The sequence below is a fragment of the Pipistrellus kuhlii genome, unplaced genomic scaffold (assembly GCF_014108245.1).
Source record: "Pipistrellus kuhlii isolate mPipKuh1 unplaced genomic scaffold, mPipKuh1.p scaffold_m20_p_5, whole genome shotgun sequence".
NCBI lineage: Eukaryota > Metazoa > Chordata > Mammalia > Chiroptera > Vespertilionidae > Pipistrellus > Pipistrellus kuhlii.
The window spans coordinates 53504893-53527504 of record NW_023425551.1 but is presented as its reverse complement, the minus strand read 5'-3'; the positions used below and the strand labels follow the sequence as shown (position 1 = coordinate 53527504).

Below are 22612 nucleotides of genomic sequence, written 5' to 3'. Positions count from 1 at the left end.
ATTTGTCTTTCTTTAGTAAGTTACCTTGTTGTTTAAGTTTAGGTTTAACATTACTAGTAAATTCTTGTTTGACATTGAGTCCTCCTTTTGGTGAGTCTGAGACAGTTTTGAAACATGACATAAAACACTCCAAACACACACCCGCGCTCGCACACCCACACACACACACACACACACACACACACACAACAATAACAACAAAAGATGAGGCCATTAATATTTATTCAAGTACATGCTACATTTAATCAGGCAACAGCTTCTGTTGACATAATGAGAAAAGCCACCTGAGCTATGGTAAAATTTGAAAGATAATATCACTGTATTAGTTGGCTGAGGAAAAGATAGTATGATCTGAAACATTTTTAGATCTCTATTGGCAAAATGCTTTTGCAATTAGGAAGAAATAAATGAACTCATTCTTTCATCATTAATTTGTGAACTAGTGAAACTAAGAATGGTCTCATATAGTGAAATCATAAGGTCCAAATAAAAAACATGACTTTGATGGTGTACTATTCTTACATCCAAGGGAAGGAGAAAGAAAACAAATACTTTTTAGCACATAATATGAGCCATCCCTGAACTATGAAACTTCTAATACATTCATAATATTATATTTTTACCACATTATTGTGATTAGTAGCCCATATTTCATGTTAAAATATTTCAAGTAACTTGTCTAACTCCCAGAAATAGCAAATGGTTAAGCTTCAGTCTCCCTAGTTCCAAAGCCAGACCTTGTTCCATAAAATTAGTTATCTCTAATTTACTCTATAAACAATAAATCTTTATTATTCTTGTGCATGACTACACAATTATCAGTGGATTGCCATAAACAGACAATTTTCATAAAAATGAAGGATTGAGATTATTTTAATGAAGATATAACAATTTCTTGAGAGCTATTTCTATAATGTTCAGATATTAAAGCAACATTTATGATGGTATTAAAGTAGCTGTGTAAAATAATAGTAATTATACAGGGGAAAATGATCAATTTATATGAATATCATTTTATAAAAAGACAAACAAATTATTTTCTAAGCTGAATGAAACAATTTCTCTTAATACAGAAACTAACATGTCATGCCTATGTAGCATTTAACTAAATCAAGACTTTGATACAAGATGATTTATGCAAATGAAAGGATTCTGCATTGGCTACTGAAACTAGTTCATTCTTGTAAGAGATTTCTTGAGCCAAAGCTGGATTCCTTCTAAGTGCTGGGCCAGCCAGGTCTTCGTCTTTTCTGTTCTTGAGTTAATTGATATGATGTAATTGATATTTTAGCTAAGATTATTTCCAAAACAGAGGAAAGAATTATGATCACTTTCTTATGAATCATGGTTATAACTTTCTCAACAGACTAGGGATTGGGAGATTTGAGTTTGTATACTAGACTTGTAACTACCTTCACAAATAAACATAAAATACATCTTCCCTGTATCTCAGTATTTTCATCTCTAAAATGGGCATATTTCTATAAGGAAAGGAATGCCTTCTGATCTTTAAAACTGTTGAATGCTAAGTTGCTGAGAGAGCCATCTGTAATAAGTGCTTAGAGATGAAATATAGAGAGGATAATTGGTGGGGAGAGGAATTTATTCATGGAAATAGGGGTTTCAATAAAAAGGGACTTGTACATTTCAAATAAATATTATATTTCTATGAAATTAAAACATTTGCAATTTTCAGCTGCTACCATCAGAACACTAAATAATTGGATAAGTTGGCTTAAAATTCATGGACAATATTATGGGGGATAGGAGGCAGATCGCCTGTAGAGGTCATTTTAGGAATAAAAAATCAGATGAAGAAACACCCCGATATCCTTTAACTCAACTTCACAGAAGGTCCAGGACCATCCTTGCTCTTCTCATTTTTTATCAAACTGAACCTTGACTGTGAGAGCTCCCCAGATCCAGTCTCAGAAAGAAGGGTGCCCCAGGGGCCCTGCAGGACCCTCTGTAAGCACAAAGGCATGAAGTGCTTGAAGCATCAGAACCAGAAATTACTTGAATCTAATTTTCAGGTGTACAAGAGGCCAATGTAACACGAGCATTACAAGAAATGGAAAAAGTGAGATGTACTGCAGAGTTTTGGATGGACTTTAAGCATGTGATGGATGAATGGAGAAGGGCAGCCAAGGAGCTGTTAAGTGAGGACTGGAGCCTGAGCCAGAACCCTGGCAGCCAACAAGTGAAAGCATCAGCAGATTTTGAAAAGATTAAACAAATTACCATGAAAAGATGAAGCTGGTGATAAGGTTTCGCTGATAACGGGTGACAAACTGGACTGCTCGGTTCTGAAAGTCTAAATGAAGAACAGGAAGAAGAACATTTGAAAATCGTTTAATGTTAGTACTTGTTTTTATTTTATACTGGTAGTTTTGTAATGAACAAAGACCTGACCATTTTTCTAAGGATGATTTTTCTTGGCTTTCTTGCCTACTAAATTAAAACAAAATTTTGCATGCAATTATGAGAACTCCGTGATCTGGCGGGCTGTGCCCGGCCTTCCCAGTTCTTCATTATCTTCTGCACTACTGCCCCAGTCACTGCTCACTGGAAAGTCTTGTATTGTCCGCCGGTAGGCACTTCTTTGCTCAAAGAGTTTCCTTCATTTTCCATGTCACTCTAGGTCTTTTTATTTATTTATTTATTTATTTATTTATTTATTTATTTATTTATTTGGTCTAAATCCAAACTTGAGACTTCTTGCATAAAATTTTTCTTGATTCTTCCTCAAAGAAATTAGTTTACCTCGTTTGGCTTCTAATTATAGCAACTTAGAAAGGATCCCAGAACATTTCCTGCTGACACTGTGCAGCTGTCAATCTTTTCAAATGGGATGGGTACATTTTGCCTAAGGCACAACTTGCCTTGTTTATTTCTCCATTAAGCATGTCTGTCTGATTTTTGCTTCAATTGATGTGGAAGATTTTTGGTTTAGGAGATGACAATTTAAATTGGAAGAATAAGAAGTTATGGTTACTATTATGGCTTTGATTTGTCATGCTCTAATCACTGCATGTGGCAAAATATTAAGCACACATGGTGATATCAATGTTTCCAAACCTTTAGAAGACAGAATGGGGCATATGCATGTGTGTTTGATTTAAAAAATGTACCTTAGCCTTTTTCTTGACATTGTATACAATAAAAAGTGGCCATTTAAAGCATAAAAAGAGCTGAGCAACACAGATGGCCAGTGTTGTCCCTGTGTCCTTTCCGACCCTGACTCCATGAATTCGGGTCAGCTATTAATCTTTTTGAGATTCCGTTTCCTTAGCTGTGGAATAAAAATATTGCAGCAGCGATGATCACATTTATAACGCCATAATTTTATTATATTCTGTACTAATATCAATATCAATTTAAGATTTATATTCATCCTTTTCGGTTTGCATTTATATTGTATATACACTCATGTCTATTGGGCACACTTGGTTACTGGGGTTTGGTGAGGAGGAGTGATGCCTGGACACGTGGAGAATGACAACCAGGTGCCACCTAATAGTCCATGGGAGAATAGATGTCATTGGCTGAGGGCTCTCCAGGCACTGACTGAAAGAGACATTCGGGGTGTCCACGCTGGGTGAGAAGAAATGTTCTGGGCTGGCATCGAAGGAAGATTAAGATTCTGTGTCTTAGCTCCTACTGCTATAAACACATACAATATATCGAGTGGCTTAAACAACACATTTACTTCTCCCGGAGCTGGAGGCTTTGAAGTCCAAGATCCGGGTGCTGGAATATTCAGTTCCTAGTGAGGACTGCTTTCAGGCGTGCAGACAGCCCCTTCTTACTGTGTGCTCAGGTAGAGCAAAGAGAAAGAACTCTTATCTTTCCTCCTTGTAAGGCCACTAATCCATCATGGCGGTCCTACTCTTGTGACCTCATCTAAATCTAATAACCTCCCAAACTCCCCATTTCCAAATACCATCAATGGGGGAAGGGCTTTGACATATACAAGCATTCAGTCCATAATATTCTCTGATCACTTCCTTTGGATGATTCTGTCCTAGGGCCACGGGACAGGAGTGAAGACAAACAAAAATTAGGTCACTGAAGAAGGTTCATGAGAAGCAAAGAGCCCAGGGTGGAGATACTGCATCATTAGTACAGATGGCGGTTAAGGACGGCTGCAGCAGGAAGATTCTCAGCAGGGTTAGCCCCTATAATATCGAAATTGGCTGCTTTAGGACAGTGACCAGTGAGTTTAAGGCCCAGTAGGAATGTGAGAGTTGACTCTAGTTTTGAGCCTCACCTTTCCTGTTTTGAGACAGAGACTCAGCAAGAAAGAGGCTCAGTTCTCCAATAATGTGCAGCACCAGGGAGCAAAGCAAAGAGAAAAATCAGTTATTTTTTATCAACTTACTTGATTTTTCTCTTGCTCAACTATTCATCTGTTCTAGTAGCACTTCAAGATGATTAATAAAAAATCATTATAGGGATAATTTTAAGACTGCTTATGGTTTTAATTTTCTATATCTTTAAATACAAATATCGATATTCCATATAAAACCCTAATATGCAAATCAACTGAACAGCTGAACAACTGGTCACTATGATGCACACTGACCACCAGGGGGCAGATGCTCAATGCAGGAGCTGCCCCCCGGTGGTCAGTGCGCTCCCACAGGGGGAGCACTGCTCAGCCAGAAGGGGAACTCATGACTGGTGAGCGCAACAGTGGTGGTGGGAGCCTCTCCCACCTCCATGGCAGCACTAAGGACTCCTCTGGGGATGTCCACCTGCTGGCTTAGGCCTGCTCCCCAGGGGGAGGGAAGCAGGCCTAAGCCGGCAGGTGAGAGGACACAGGCTGGGCTGAGGGACACACACACCCCCGTCCAGTGCATGAATGTCGTGCATTAGGCCTCTAGTAATGTAATAGAAGAGAAGAGGAACAAGAAGGTAAAGGTTAGGCTTGTGTCAGTATAATTAAGGTTACTCTAGCTATGAAATTTTGACTCTGCCAGAGGGACAGAGTAATAAGGGAGGTGAGTTAAAGGAAGACTGTACATAGAGAGTAGCCTTGTAAGTAGCTGATAGTTCTTCATTTCTATTTTCAGCAAAATGTACTTATTTAGAACATGAGTTTTAAAGAATTTTTTTTTTTTTTTTTTAAAGAAAGCTATGATTTACATCTTGAAAAATAAAAAGACCTCACTTTGGAGGGGGGGAAAACTTATGCAATTCATTCTGCCTATGGTGAGTATATTTCTAAAACATAAAAAATAAATAAATAAGTAAACAGACTTCCAGGAAATTAAAGACTAAGGAAAGACTCACTTTCCCCCATAACAATTCAGTGTCATTGTATTTTTCTTCTCGGTCTCATGGTTGACTTGGTTTGTGACTTACCATTTGTTACAGTCTTTCCATGTCCTTCCTGGACACCCAGAGTTATAGTCAGCATGTGAAATGTTCTTTAAAACCCACATTTTGCTTTTAAATATTACCTAGTGGTTTCAGTTCCACAGAGTCAAATTTCAACCCAACTCTTTGACTTCCATGCCTGGAAACCTTTTAGCAAATCCTCTTTCTATTTCCATCTTCTGAAAAAGTTGTCTCTGCAGACAGAGGTTTGGCATCTGTATACCTCCCTCACGTATTATATATTACGTATGAAATGTCAAGAAATCTAAAATGCCACATAGATGGAAAACATAGGATGTACGAAAATCCCTGGATATCTCCATTCAAATGTTCACTATTTCTCTATTCATGAAGTTAAAAATAGAAATTAGAACTTGAAATCAGATGTTTTACAGTGGGTTAGAACACATGCATTTGAATGGCTAGTGAGTTCATTGTGGAAGTTCAGAAGCCATCTTGAAACCTGTGTTACAGCATATTTTAAAGTATGTTTTCTAAATGATCGGATTTTTTTTTTGGTCAAAGTCTCTTCTGATACAATGTGGTCCTATATTTTTGCCAGATTCAGTCAAAACTCAGTTTATTATATTATTGCCATCTTGACTGTCTAGTGACTAAATGCTGGACACAAAACTCCCAGGGTCCAAATCGACTCATGGTCGAATATGCATTTCAGTGTGTGATAAATTCTATTCAGTGTATTGTATAGTGAGTTTGGTTTGATGACCTGAAGGTGAGCCCTGAAAAAGCCAATCATGTCAATGATTGGAAATAGAAATAGTATTATTAATTATTTTAAAGGTTATATTCAAAATTTTAAAAAGACATAATTCTATTTTCATTATTTTTTTAAGTTTTATTATTTATATTTTTCTTTGTTTTCACAATTCTTTCCCTGAGAAAGGATTTCAGGGTTACTATGAGTCTTACTCTAGGAGAAAGAAAGCAATGTACAGATGAGTAATTCAGTGTCTTTTTGTTTCCTTCTCCTCCAGTATATTACTTACCGAAGGGTATTTGAAATATTAAATTTCTACATCTTTGTCTGATTTATTATGGTTACTGTTCTATCCTCATCTTGCACCAACCATTCCTCAAACCCGACCACTGAGTTAGGGTCTTCAATCCTGGCTGTGCATTCCTAAGCCCTGGACAATGTAAACATCAGAGCCTTCTCCCCGACCCACTTCTATAATACAAACAGTCAAGAACAATTCTGATTTAACATCTTCTCTAGGGCCTATCAGTGTTAAAATCATTCTTACACTAGAGAATAGAAAATATGCTAAAAATCTTCATGTAGGCGAACAGCTTTTAAATACCCTTTTCTAGATAACATTTTATTCAATGAAATCATATATTTAGGTCTCTATAAAAACTGTAGGAGAAATTGGCCTAGAACTGATTTTCATGCCAGTTTCTACAATAAACTTATTTACAATAAGTAATATTTGAGTTTATTTTTTGACTTTGAAAAAAAAATGTGCCCCAGTGTTTTATTGGAGTAGATTAACAAAGACATCCATTTATTTAAAATGGGAAAGAGAATATTCAATAGAAAGTATCACTATTACAGAATTGTCTGTAGAATATTTGAAATGAGGTATCTGTACTCTGGACAGGTGCATTGTGAAGATTAAGTTTTGTAGCTAATCTTTTGATAGTATTTGAGTTTAAGGCTCAAATTCAACACTTTGTAAGTGAACCGGGATGAGCATTTAAAATTTCTAAGCCTATCTCCTCATCCTTAGTGAGCATTATATACTATTATTTTGGTGATTTAAATTTGTGCTTAGCACATAGTAAGAACTTAGGTCAGCCATATAAAGCCATGATTTTCCTCTTTCTTTTGCCTTCTGAGCAGTTTTGTAACATAACTTTTCCAAGGTTAGTTAGGTATCTATCAGCAACACCCCCACTCCCGACCCCAAATCAGAATTTTTCAGGTTTTTCTAGATTGTAAAAACCATTTTATATTTCTTGTAATAGATATTTTCCCTTAAAAAAAATCAAAAGAAAAAAACAAGCAATCATGGACGTATACATTGAGGAAATCGGAGGTGACACAAAAGACTGAGTCAGCCAACTGCTATTTTTCCTAGAATTGACCCCAGATGTAAATAAAGATTCAGAGTTTCCATCAAAATAGTCCTTTAAATTTAGATGGTGAAACTGTATGCAAAATCAAATCAGTTCTGTTTATTTCCTTTTCTATAAATCAAGATAAGAGTATTTCTGATTTTCTATACTTAATTTATTATCTACTAATGGCATTAAGAGACAATATTAATTTTTACTCCATTTTCACAATGTTTCCCATTTTTAGATCAGTCCCTTAGTAATGGAATTATTGGCTGATGTAATAAATTGCTTAAACAATTTTTTACAATTGTCTTTTATTTTCCATTGCAATATAAGTTAATAAAACAAAAAAGATGCTGCATTTAATACTTTGGCAAAAGTCACTGTCATTATACAGGTTTATATTTGTCTTAATCTTGTTTATAAGATATGTATATTATTACAGTCTTACTGAGAGTCTTATTTGATTCACAATCATCAAAGATTAAAAAGATCAAAATTTTAAAATACTTGCTTGATTATTTCTCTGGCTATAGATGTGTAATTTATTTTTGTCATCATTTTTAAATGAAAGCTATGTGTTTTCAATAATAATCACTATTTAAAAAGAATTATTTGGTTCTCATTCATGTATCATAACTTTTTATATTCTGTTAAACAATTGACTATAGATATACCACTGAAATGATAATTAAGTATATATCAAACACTTTTAAGGCAAATTTCAATTTTAGATATGCTAAATGTGAAAAATATGTATTTTTAAAATGTGGAAATATGGTGTATTTTTGCCCGAGGATTTTTAATAACTTTAAGTTGGCAAAACCTTTGGAAATTAAGTTTAATTTTTAACACAGATCTGAGGTGGACATGTATTAAAAAGTATCCTTGCTTTCTGTCTTGATATACCAAGTGAAAAATATGAAAGACTTTTCACAATTCTTTTATAACCGGTTTTACTTCTTGATAAATAATGCACAGAGATTTTGCTGCTCCTCTTGTCCTCACCTCAAGAACATAATACATTCTCAGAGAAGCATATCTTTATTAGAAAAGGTTTTTGTTAGCTTTACTTTTGCATAATGAATGTTAATAAACTCTGAATATCACCTCAGAATCAAAGCTTTGTGAAGGTGTTGGTTGTGTTAAAAACTCCCTTGCCAGTCCCTGATGCTGTCCTGACAAGTATTTAATAAACGAGTATTTAAAAACAAATTAATGAATTTAAAAGGATTACTTATTCTCTTTTGAAATGGTTCAAACACATTTGTATTTTCAAAATCAGCATGAAAAGAGCATTAGAAAGAGAGCAGAAATGAGTGGAGATGGGGCAATAATTTATAAGTCTTGTTTCTTCCACTGACTTATGCTGTGACATGAATCTCCATTGTTATGTTTAATTCTCTTTAGGTATTGATGTTGTTTAGTATTTGAAAGCATGTTTTGGTTTCCAAATCTTTGCAAATATGTTCCCCTCACCTCATTCCTTTGGACTCTATATAAGAAAGCAATCTCTCAGCAAGTATAGAGATCTGAGTGTTGATGGTACCAGGAAGAACATAAATTAAAATGTGGTTTCTACAAGTTCCCTTCCCTCCAAATCCCTACATTAACAAGTCTTTATTTAAACCAAGTAACTGATATGGCTTCTGTCTCCTGACTGACCCAATGAATGGATTATATATGAACTACAATACTGGTGACAATTCCCACATCACAAAATTTTATTGAAATAATCACCAGGGAGTTCTTAGTTATTTATTTCTATGTTTATAAGAAAGTATTACAAATACATTAAGAAAATGAACCATTATAATGGTTAATTACTTATTAAGATGTATACAGTGCTTATAATTCTTTTTTTTTTTTTTTTTTTTTTTTTTTTTTTTTTTTTTTGGTATCACTCTTCTGGGCCTGAAGAGGTAATTATTTTCCAAAGATGAAAATCATATAAGAAGAGCACAATACCCTCTGAATTAATCATTTTAAAGTGTTTTTAAAGTTTTTGTACGTGTTTCTTCTAGCCTCCTCCAATTTAAATATTTTATATCTTGAGTAAAGTGATTTAATTCATTGATGTCTGTGCTTCCTGGGCCCCTGGGCATCGAGCAGATGTGCCCATCAGCAGAGAGGCGGCACATTTGCTGGGGAGTGCATATTTCCTCTGGGCACAAAATTTTTTTTTTCTCCCCCAAAGTAACATATTATAAATTTTATATACTTATTTATTCTCATTTTAGTTATGGTTCATAAATAAATTTATCATTTTTAGGAATTGTAAGTTGCATAACATCTCCATGTTTGTTTTACTAATCTGGGCATACATGATTTGATTATTATATTCAAGATTGTGAAATATTACTATCAATATATTCATATATGAAAAACTAGTATGCAAATTTCTTTAAAATTTCACTGTATTCATTGTTTTGGAACATTTACCACATTGCATGTAATTTTGGGGTGCTTAGGAAGAAAATGTTAAATCATATGTATCTTGCTTAGGAGACTATAAAAAGTTGAGACTATCTGTTCATTTGTACTGCATTATTTGCAGGTTGCTAAGTGATTATATTTGTTTTATTAGGGACATTTTGAGCAAACTTGAAGTTATTAACTAAACACAGGAGAACATTTTTAAACTGCACAACTGTGAAAGAATGGGTGTTACTGGTTTACTAAGAATTTTCATTTGTAATATACTCAAAGTCTACAAATAGAGTAAATTAAGTTTTGCCCCTCTCTGATACTTCTTAAGAAAGAGTAGTCAAAGCCAGAATTTGATCGCATTAGTCTTCTTGGCTGCTATACCAAGTTACCTTGAAATTAATGGCTTTAAGCAACACAAATTTCTTCTTTAGGGTTCTGTAAGTCAGTATCCCTGGGTCTGACTGGACTAAAATGTAGATGTCAGCAGGCCTGTGCTCCTGTCTGGAGGCCCTCAGGCAGCATCCATGCCTCATCTGTTTTAGCTTCTAGCAGCTGCCTTCACTCCTGCCTGGAACTCCTTCCACTATCTTCAAAGCCAGAAACATTGCATGTCTTCACACCCGACCTTTCCTAGAGTGTCAGGTCTCTTTTTGGTCACATTAAACAAAAAATTGTCTGCGTTAGAAAACTTGTGTGAATTGATTAGGCCTACTGGATTGTCCAGAATAATCTGTCTCAGTGACCTTAACCTTAATCTTATCCATGACATTCCTTATGCCTGTAAGGTAATATATTTACATTACTGGGAATTAGGATGCAGCTATCTTTGGAGGTTATTATTCTGCCTATCACCCATCTAACTGACTTAAAATAAAAATCCTCACCAAAGGATATGTTTATTGGTTTCTTTTTAGAAAGAGGGGAAGGGAGAGAGAGAAACATGGATATAAGATAGAAACGTAGATTGGTTACCTTCCATACACACCCTGTTTGGGGATCGAAACCACCACGTAAGTATGTGCCCTGACCTTTCAGTGTATGGATGATGCTCCAACCAACTGAGCCACATTGGCGAGGGCTAACTGATTTTTTTATTTAGCTCCAATGCAATAGTGCCATGTCAAAAAGAACAGATGGCACACGCTCAAATGTAGAGAGAACAAAGCATTTACTGTTTAACCTCTTTTTAATACCGTGATTCTGATCCAGGTAGGAATGGTTAAGGAGGTGGAGAGGAAAATGGTTCAGATTCACCTGAAAGACTTCTTAAAACTGCCAACATATTGTTGCCAATAACACAAAGAACTTGGCATAAAATGCTATCCCATTATCTCTACTCTCTTTCTCCTATAGAATGCTGCATTCATGAGCTTCAGGGAAGCACAGGATTTGGTTGGAAAATCTGTAAGGAGAATTATCTGAAAAGTCTGAGGCCTCTTGACCTTGCCGAAAATGGCAGCCCTGCCTTGACTTTTCCAAACAAATCCTACTCTCTAGTGTTTTACTGGAATCTTTATGTTTAGACTTCAAAACATCCTTGCTTAAAGGATGCATGTGTTTTCTCAAGGATGCTTACCCTGATGATAGTATCTAATAGTTAATGTTAGTTCAAGCTGTTGTTACAATAAAAGCCTCAGGAGGCAGGGGAACGGGGCTACTTGGTAGCTATAGCCAAGTAGTCCCTTAGCCTCTCTTTCACAGAAAAATGTATCAGTGTAATCATTCATCTGTTTTTTATGGTCTGTCAGTCAATCCCTGCAATGAGCCTCTTTTACTCATGGGGTTTTGTTATGCTCATCTGTTTGGGGGATAGAAAAAAAGGGTGAGGACCATTGCTTGAGTTTTTTGGTACTGTTAATTCAGCTTGATTTAGGAAGAATGAAAGAAATCTGACTCAACTAAGGATATAAAGCTTTATTAAGTGCAAGAAATGAATGAAGTGTTAATCTATTAATGTTGAGTGGACAGATGTGAACCTTGTGAAAATATTAACTACCAATTGGTATGTTTACTCTGTGCAAATATAGTTTTAAATGTTTTACATTTAAGCCTCATCACAATTCTATTAGCTAAGTCCTATTATTATCCCCGTTTTATTGTTAAGGAAACTGTGGCACAAACAGGGTAAATATCTTGCTCAAGCTTTCATAGCTAATGGATGGTAGAGGCCAGGGTTAGACACATGCAGAGAGGTTCAGGAATCATGTAATTAAACACCGTGACATACTGAGGTTTGAGAGGAAATTAAGGTTCAATTACACTGTATCATTCCAGTAATATGTGGCACACTAAATTTACTGTACTTTAGATACATCATATTTTCTATGAAGCCAGGCCTTATTTGAATTCCTTTAGCATAAGTCATTACCATCCACAGGATCACTGATGTTATAAAATTATTACTAGTAGTTACTATTATCATTAAGAGGAAAAAAAAAACACAACAGAATTTTAAGTTAGAAAACTTTTGGACTCCACATTTTCAATCAAGAAAAGGACTCAAGTAAATTTCAATCATTCATCTCATCTAGAAAAGACTGGCAAGCTTTAGCAACCAAAATTAGAGTCCTCCCGGAATTCATAACTTTGGCATTTTGAAGAAAATGCAAATTTTCTGCTGTTTTATCCCATTCCCTTTGGCAAAATGCAGCTTCCATTTTTTAAAATAATCATCTTTGCCAGCATTGCTTGCAAAGAGTAGAATTGAATAGAAATGACACACAGACAACATTGTTCACATAACTGAAGTGACTGTGGGATAATCATAATGAATATTAACAAGTATATTTTTAAAAAATTTGGACAACCGTCAAAACAGCCATATTTTTCAGTTTTATCCTTTTAGGACTTTAAATTTAAACCTAACTTCACAAAAATCTACAAATCAGTGATCAGAATTAGAAATAGTATACTAAATGGAATTTAGTACCATTAAACTATATATATATATATATATATATATATATATATATATATATATATATGTTTTTAAAAACTTTTTATATATACTATAAATATAGTGAAATAACATGATTTTGGAAAGCAAATTAATTTAAAAATCTGATTTGTAAGGAGTAATTTTTATACCTTTTGTCCTAAAATATACATTACAGAAGTTATTTTAACCATATGTATAATACAGTGGCATTAAATATATTCAAAAATTTCTATAACCATCACCACTATCTATACCTAAATTTTTTTCATTATCCCCACAAAAAACCCTCTGTAGCCTTTAAATAATAATTCTTCTTTCCCCTTCTCACCAGTCCCTGGAATCTCTATACTTTTTGTCTCTCTGAATTTGTATTATAGGTGCCTCATACAAATGGAATTATAGAATTATTATCCTTTCGTGTGTGGCTTATTTCACTAAGCATAATGTTTCAAGGTCTATTCATATTCTGTATTCCAGTGTGTGTGTGTGTGTGTGTGTGTGTGTGATTTTGTTTTTCCATTTTTTCTGTTAATGGACACATGGATTTTTCCCACCTTTGGCTTTTGTAAACAATGTTGCTATTGGAGTCCTATTGACCTCAAGAAGAATATACTTGTCGAAAAAGGACTACTTGTAGTTAGTTGGGCTCAAATTAAAAACCAGAGTCTAGAAGCCATTCTTGTTCCTCACACACACTATATTTCAAGGAAAAGCCACATGCTGGGCTGCTAAGCCTCCTACACTGTGTTCTCACCCTCTGAGTTGACGTTATAAGAGAATTCCTAGAATCAAAATTTGACCAGTGGGACTGAGTCATTTGCATCTTCACCAATCAGTCAGAATGGCTTCATTCCAACCAATCAGGAAGGTTCTATTTGGACCAATCAAACTGTAAGGATTTGAAATACTCATTTGCATAGAAGTAAACTCATCAGAACTTGGGGATGGGCACTCTTCTGTATATAGTGAGTGAACTTTAGTTTCCATCCAAGACTGTGTTTTCCCAGGTGGGCCAGCAATATTGGCTGAAGCTGCACAGAGCAAAGCTGTCTCAAGGGAGTAAAGCACAGCTGTATCTCCAGCCCAGAGCTGTAACACTGGAGCGGTAACACCTGGGCTGCCTCTCCTGAGCTATTTTACAGATGTGCCGGTCTGCAGTCATGCTGAATCACAATTGACCTTTTTTGCACTGAATAGTGTCCCTCTTCACTGCACCCCAAACTGGGGACTCCGGTTGGCATTGAATTGGTGGTGACAACCTTTGATTCACAGTCCTTTCAATTTCTTAAGATTTATTGCTGGAGAGACTGCCCCAGTTGCCACGTCTGAAATTTCTAGACCTTTTCTCTTCGCCTTAAATTTGGGTATCTTTTGTGAACAATTAAAAGCAGGAATAGCCAACACTTTTTTTAAGGCCAGCATTTAAAAAAAAAAAAAAGAGAGAGAGAGAGAGAGAGAGAGAGAGAGAGAGAGAGAGAGAGAGAGAAAGATGGTTGACCCTGCCCAGTTTCAAAACTATTATTCAAGGCTTAAGTGAAACTGGGATTGATTTGGAAGCAGTAGCAAAGTTTCTTGGTGCTTCTGGGGCAAAACTTGATTGCGGCCCATATGCAGGAACACTCTTTTGCTGGCCCAGGAATTCTGGCCTCAGTGGTACTCTGGCAGATGACACGACACACTCAGATGTCTATGTGCTCACAGCATAGTGAGACCTAGAGGCCATGCAAGCATTCTCTTAGGTTTTTAACAAGTTAACCAGGTGATACAAATACCTGGAGAAGGGTTTGAAGATGAAATTTTCAAAAGCTGCTGTAGAGGATTTTTTGGAGTCGGAGAGGAACAAGCTGGCTATGTTGATGAGTGTTTTTCTGGCGAATGGAACACTTAATGCAAGTCCATTCTTAATGGCCTTTATCATGACACTGTGGTTTAATAAGAGGTTTCAGCAGCTCTTGCTGTAAAGCTGTTTAAGTCATGAATAAATGAAAAAGACATCAATGCAGTAGCCGCAAGTATTCGGAAAGTCAGCATGGGTAGCAGACTGAGGGAACTTTTCCCTGTGAATAAACAAAGCCTCGAACATTTCACAGAGTCTTTCACCGAGGCAGGCTTAAAAGAACTTTCAGAGTATGTTTGGAATCAGCAAACCAGAGGAGCTCATAAAAAACTCCAAAAAGAGCTTTAAGAACAGATATCCTGTGGTGATTCATTTAAGGATATCATTTTGTATGTCAAGGAGGAGATGAAAAAAAAGCAACAACAGCATCCCAGAACACGTTTGTCACTGGATGAACCTAGTCCAGTGTAATGAGCACCGTGGAATGGAACAAAAAAGAGGAGCTGGTAGCAGAGCAAGCCATCAAGCACTTGAAGCAAACCAGCCCTCTCCTTGCTGCCTTCACTACTCAAGGTCAGGCTGAGCTGACTCAGTTCCTGAAACCTGGGAATATTGCTCTGATAACATTCATTTCGTGAAAGCCTTCCAGAAAAACCAGGGTGCTGTTTTATTATATACGGCTGAAGTCCTGAGGGAGGAGCCCGTTCTGAAGTGGTACAAAGATGCACATGTTGCAGAGGGGAAGAGTGTCTTCCTTGAACAAATGAAAAAGTTTGTGGAGTGGCTCAGAAATGCTGAAGGAGAATCTGAGTCTGAAGCTGAAGAGGGTGACTGAAGTTGGAAACTATACCCTCAGTAAAGCAAACAAGAGTTGTAGATGAAAAGGCATGTCTCGTGTGTCCTGGTTCTTACATCTTCCTATCTCCCTAGATCAAGCATGATCTAGGGGCTTTCATGGCAAGTTTTATTTTAACTGTGTCTTTGGTTCCTGGAGATGTTGAGTTTCGTTTCTACAACCATGTTTTAAATACCTAGCTACAGGAGCTACAGATTTGAATCTAATGTTGCATTAGTCTTTTCAGTTACCGTCTACCTCCTGTATTTTCATATTTTGAGTTTTGGTAGATCCCTTAATAGGCAATCACTTCATCTGCAAGGGTTGCTTGGAATCTTTTCAGGATTAATACACACAAATTTAAAACAACCCTTTTTTTCAGTTTTTTCTGTAGTTAGTTGGGGGTACCATTTCATGCTCTTGTGTGAGGAAAAATATTCTTAAGAGTAGCAGTGTCAGGGTGGGAATTTCTTAGTTATTTTAGGTCATTTATTGGGTAATGGTTATCAGTTGCCAATGTCAGTTAAAAAAAGTGAACACAAAGGTATTTTTTTTAAATAAAGTAATTTGTAAATAAAAAATAAATTGCAAATTGATAAAAAGAACAAATGTTCAGGAAGGAACCGCACAGACCAATAATATAAGCCTAGAGTAATTGAATAAAAGAGACAAAGGCACAATTTTTAAATACAGAAATTAACAAAAAGAGGCTCTGTTTGCTAATGATGAGAGAACATGACATTCAATGTTAAATGTCATAGCCTTTGTTTCTTTTTCCTGTTCTGGTTTCAGTTGGTACAGCATGTCATCTGTAGGAAGTACAAATGCATTTGACTAAAATTAGGACTCTGCAAAATGTTTTCTCTTGAATATACATTTAAAAATAACCAATCATTTAGGAAAGAGAAAGAAGGTCTTCAGGCAGAATTTACCTGCATTTGAATTTGCTACACAATTTCTTGTAACAAAATCCTAATTTTTAAATTATTTGTAATTATTGTAAAAACAGTGAGTCTCTCTGAAGAAGAAAGTGGCAGAGTTGGCATGGCCAGCCAGGCCATCTGATTCCAGAGCCCAAGCATTTGATGCTGCCTCCAAATAATGTGAAGTGCTGTTTCCATGAATAGAAGAAAAACGAATATGAAAGTATTTTTAAAATGATGACGCACTACACAAAAGTTAGAGAACAAGATGATGACAGTTGTGGGCTCTACTAAATTTGAGGTGACTGTGATGGTCAGAGTCCTAAAAGGACATACAATCAAGGGGGTTTAATCTGGTCTGACATCAGACATTCAAACTGAGACCTGAAAGATCAGTATCAAGTAACCAGGTAAAGTAAGTGTGTGTGTGTGTGTGTGTGTGTGTGTGTGTGTGTGTGTGTGTGTTTGTGTGTGTGTGTGTGTGTGTGTATGTGATTTCTGACAAAGCACATCACTTCAATTTCAAGTCACTGCTGTTAGGGGTAGTGGTAGATAGAGGCAAAGTGTGTATAAACTAGGAATATTTTTATTTACCCATATAATTATTTAGTTGATCCAAGATACTAGTACATAGTCTCTCTTTGTACTCAAACCCTATTGGTTGTTTTTCATATTAGAGGTGAGCAAGCTCAATGACTCTGGGTGCATGAATCTTGTTGCCTTTTTATTTCTAAACTAAGTACCTAAGACATTCTGCATGCCCTATAATCTACAAGTGTTTGGGGAACAAAACTACCAGTGAAATGGAATAGATAATGCATGAGTCTCAAAAAGGAAAAATGGATTTAGCCCACACCACTGAAAACTAGCTGAATGGTTTTGTTTGACCCCTTTTCCTGGATCTATACTTCTCAAATTGTGGAACTTATATCCCCCTGGAGAGTGTAATTCTATTCAGGACACAAAAAAGTTTAGAAAAATAAATTCTAAGTTTTCATTCATTTAAAATGTTACATTAACTTCATTCAGAAGTCCTATGAACACAAAAGGAGAATCAGAAGAATTCAGCTATTTCATATTAATCAATCTCACCTTTATTTGTAAATGACCAGGTAAATAATTTTTATGTTCAATGAGCAATTAGGAGATTTACTATTTTGTTAGTGGGGAACATACTTATAGCTTTAGCCCAGCACTCAACTTGTTTACAATTATTTACCATTGTCAACCCATCTACCGTTACATTAATAAAAGATCACCCTTGCAGTATCAGAACTCCATATAAGGCTTTCCCATGAGAGCAGACAATAGCTATGAGTGTGAGTTCAGGGAGGAGTAAACAGCCACGTTACTGAAAAACAAACTTGTTACTCAATGAGTCAGATTATTTTTTTACTTTTGATTACATGAACATATTTTTCCCCTACAAATTGATGCAATGTTTAGCCACAATTTTCCTCATCGGCATGTTTAAAGCATGCTTAAAGCTGGGAGTTTCCTGATGAGATAGATGTAAATAAAAATTCTGAGTACTTTCTGCATGTGATTTAGGGATGTTGTTCACTGATAGTTTAAAGATGTAGTTTTTATGAATTTATGGTTTCAATTGGGACTGTGTCTCAGTAGCTAAAAACAGGAAGTTTGTACATAACTTTGAAATCAGTGAAATATGCAACTTAGTAAAGGATTAACTGAATCATGGAGGTCTGTGGCAGGCATGGTATGCTATGATGGTGAACTTCTCAGAGTCAACTTGGGTTCTGGGCAACTCCAACCATAATAGATGAATTGGTAGTAAGCAACAAAAAATCAATGTAAAAGTATAAAGTATATGTGAATTTTTATTTGCTTGTTTATTTTGTGCTATTATAGAGATGCAAGTATATATTAATTTTGGTTCCTTCCTTGAGGAAACTTGAGTGATCATATATAAAACCATCATTCTTCAATTATTCCTAAATAACAAGCCATGCAAATTTGAAACAAACTCAGCAAGAATTAAAAAAAAAAAAAGAGTAGTAGTGAGTAGTAAGAAATAATATTAAAAGTAAAATTGAATAAGAAAATAAAAATATTTAAACCTTCCTTTGAACTTATTTTAATACATAATTATCTTGGACAGTGAGATCAAGAAAGAATAAAGAAATTGCAAGGCCAGTGTTGTTCAGTGGTTGATCATCGACCCATGAACCAGGAGATGATGATTCAATTCCCAGTCAGGGAATGCCCAGGTTGTGGGCTCCTTCCCCAGTAGGGGATGTGCAGGAGGTAGCCGATCAATGATTCTCTCTCATCATTGATGTTTCTATCTCTCTCTCCTTCTCCTTCTCTGAATTCAATAAAAATATATTTTAAAAAGAAAAAAAGAAATTAACAAAGCCATGAATTATAAATGTGAATAACTTTAATTTTGATCAATAATATATTTAATATATTTAAAAGGCATGATTAATACTACATAGAATTATATCTTTTGAGTATAAACCTTTAATTATTTTTATTAAAAATTATAGTATTCAACATAAAACTAAAAACAATACTGAGCAAAACTTACAAACAGATGAGCAATAAACAATGTTATTTTATCTTCATCTTCTAACTTAACTTTCTGAGCTATATACACTAATAGAAAAATACATCTGCAAATATATAATAGTCTACATATGATAGATACACAGAACTATAATTTTTACTTAAGCAAATTAAATTACATGTAGTAGAGTTTAATAGATTAAAAAAAAAAAGCACCAAAAGATCTGAAAAAATTTAATATTTGTCCTGGTAAGATTTCTCTAATGTTAAGTAAAATAATAATAATATGTTGTTTATTTTAATTTTTCTTAAATAAACATTTAAATGAAAGTTGAAACCACACATAGAAAAGTAAACAACTCACAAGAGGACAACTCAATGCATTTTTATACATGACCACATCCAGATCAACTCTTCCCAGAAAGATACACAATAAATGTCCAATGTCTCAGAGGACTCCCTTATGCTGTCTCATAGAAACACTCTCTTTTTCTCCAGAGGCAATATGATTTTCACTTCTTAATACCATTGAACCCAAACCAGAGGCTAGTTTTTCTTCGTAAGAGCTTTAACAATGAAATCATGTTGTATATACTTTTGTGTTTGATTTTTGTTTAACATCATTTTTGAGAAATGAAGCCGTGTTGCTAGAATAGTATTGATTTTATTGGTCTATAACATTCCATTATATGAATATACCATATTTTTAAAAACTCCAGTCTTTCCTCTTATAAAAATTGCTACTATATATCTGCATGTCTTTAGATAAACCCATTTCTGTGTTTCAGTTAAATATAGATGTTATATGTTTGTTATCCATTTGTTCACCCTTAGGAGAGTCTGCCAAATAGTTTTCCAAGGTGTCTGCGGTTCCAATTTATACATCTGCCAGGAGTGTACAAATGTTCCATTGTTTCACATCATCATTGGTGCTTGAAGTTAATCTTTTTTACTTTAGGCCCTTTTGTAGATGTTTGATAAAATCCTATTATTGTAATAATTTACATTTAATGATTAAATTTATATTTAATGATTAGTAAATGTAATAATTTATATTTAATAATAAATGTAATAATTTACATTTACAAATTTACATTTAATGTTTATTGGCCATTTTGATATTCTGTTTCATAAAGTTTCTTTTCATGTCCCTTCCTCATTTTTGAAATTAGTTGTCTATGTTTTTCTTATTGGTTTGTAAAAAGTTTTAGATATTCTGTACATGAGGCCTGTCTTAGTTTGTTTGGGCTGCTGTAACAAAAACATACACACTGGGAACCTTATAAACAATAGAAAGTTATTTCTCACAGTTCTTGAAGCTGGGAAGGCCAAGATCACAGTACTAGAGTAGTTTTATGAAGGCCATCTTCCTAGGTCAATGCTCCACTACTGTGCCACACCAGCCAGGCCACTTGTGTTTTCTATGATCAGTTTTTAACAGAGATTAATTTTATTGTTTATCGACAAACCAATTTTATTGATTTTTTGTTTATTCTTTTTAATGTACATTTCTTTTCTATTCATTAATTTTGGTTCTTATTTTTAAAGAAATAATTTTCTACCTTCTGCTTTCTTTGTGTTTAATTTGTTGCTTCTTTCTAAAATGTTAATATAAAAATTTAGATCCATTCAATTCACTCTTCTCTATGTCAAGGTTTACTATCTTATTAAAACCATGTAATGAGCCTTAATTTTATTATTTTGTTTTTAAGTCTAGGATTTACACATTGAATAATAATACATTAATATATTGATACTAGAGGCCTGATGCACAAAATTCTGTGCAAGAGTAGGCCTTCCTTCCCCTGGCTGCTGACACTGGCTTCCCTTTAGCACCTGGGACCTGGGCTGGCTTCCCCCCAGCTGCCTGCAGACACCTGGGACCTGGCTGGCTTCCCTCTGGCCTGAGCTTCATTAGGAAGAATGTCTGGAATGACATCTGGAAGACGTTTGGTCTAGTTAGCATATTACCCTTTTATTATTATAGACTAGAGGCCCGGTGCACAAATTCATGGTGGGGGGGTCGGCTGGCCTGCCCCCATTGGGGTATTGGAGCCAATCTGAGGCAGGGCTAATCTGGGTCTGGGGAAGGGGTTGTGGGTGCTTGGTGGGCTGGCTCACCCCCTAGTTGAACTCCCAGTTGAGGGGACAATTTGCATATTAGCCTTTTGTTATGTAGGATATTCAGATGTATAATCAATTCTTTCTTAAATTTTTTATTTTGTTTTCTATTTTCTTGAACATGGGATTATAACTCTTTTATAGATGTTGTCTGATAATTTTAATACCTACATCTTTTGTAAGGCTATTTCATTATTTTCTGATTATATATATATATATATATATATATATATATATATATATATATTAGTAATTTGCTCAAACCACCTAATGTTCCAAATAATAGTATATTAAATGCCAAATAATGTGATTAAAAATTACAGAAAATATTTAAACTCTAGATAATGTTAACTCCTCCAGAGTTCTTTATTTTGATTCTAGAAGGCAGCTAAGGAAAGAAAAAAATAATCTTAATCCAACCTGGTATTGAACTAATTTTAAAAGAAACCTAAGTCATTAAAAGGCATGGCTATTTCTACTTCACCATTGCTCCCATATTGCAGTTCTTTAGTTCTCAATTGTAATTCTGAAGGTTCTCCTTGGGAAGCCATCAACTTAATTTTGGTCCTTACATTTCTAGTAAACAACCTGAAACTCTTCTCAACATCTTAAACTCACAAAGGTGATTGGTAGCACTGAATATTGAACTCATTTCTGTACGTCTCTTCTTTCTAGGATGTTGCCACCTTAAGTTCTTATTGCCTTTATGGTCTCTAATGTTGTCAAACAAATTTTTTAAAACATAGGTAGTTTTCTAATCATTCTCAGAAGGAGGTTTGAAGGTAGAAGCAACTCTACCTAACATAAACAAAGACAGTGTTTTATTTGAACACAATACCTACAACTTTCCCTTTGTGGTATACCTTATTTTTAATTTTTTTTTCTCTAAAAGACAAAAAGGAAAAATTAAAAGCAAACAGAGTGATGATACAGAGTATATAAAAAGGAATGGGGCTAAAAAGTTTTTCTTTATTGATTAAGGCATTACATATGTGTCCTTATCCCTCCCATTGCCCCTTCTACCCCCCTACTCATGCCCTCACCACCCTGGTGTCTGTGTCCATGGGTTAGACTTACATGCATGCATACAAGTTCTTTGGTTGATGCCTCATCCTTACCCCCACCCTCCCCTATCTTCCCTCTGAGGTTTGCCGTTCTCATCCATGCTCCTCTGTCTCTGGATCTGTTTTTGTCCATCAGCTTATGTTGTTCATGATATTCCATAAATAAATTAGATCATGTGATATTTATCTTTCTCTGACTGGCTTATTTCACTTAGCATAATGCTCTCCAGTTACATCCATGCTGTTGCAAATAGTAATAATTCCTTCTTTTTTACAGTATTCCATTGTGTGGATGTACTACAGTTGTTTTATGGGTGTGTGTGTTGTTTTTTTCACTCACTTGCTGATGAGCACATAGGCTGTTTCCAGATCTTAGGTATGGTAAATTGTGCTGCTAGGAACATGGGGGTGCATATATCCTTTCTGATTGGTGTTTCTAGTCTCTTGGGATATATTCCTAGAAGAGAC

General features: G+C 35.1%; 1 pseudogene; it reads left to right on the top strand.

Moving 5' to 3' along the window:
* Window positions 1-14813: 14813 nt before the first annotated feature.
* Window positions 14814-15598, top strand: LOC118705989 (annotated as a pseudogene).
* The last annotated feature ends 7014 nt before the right edge of the window (window positions 15599-22612 follow it).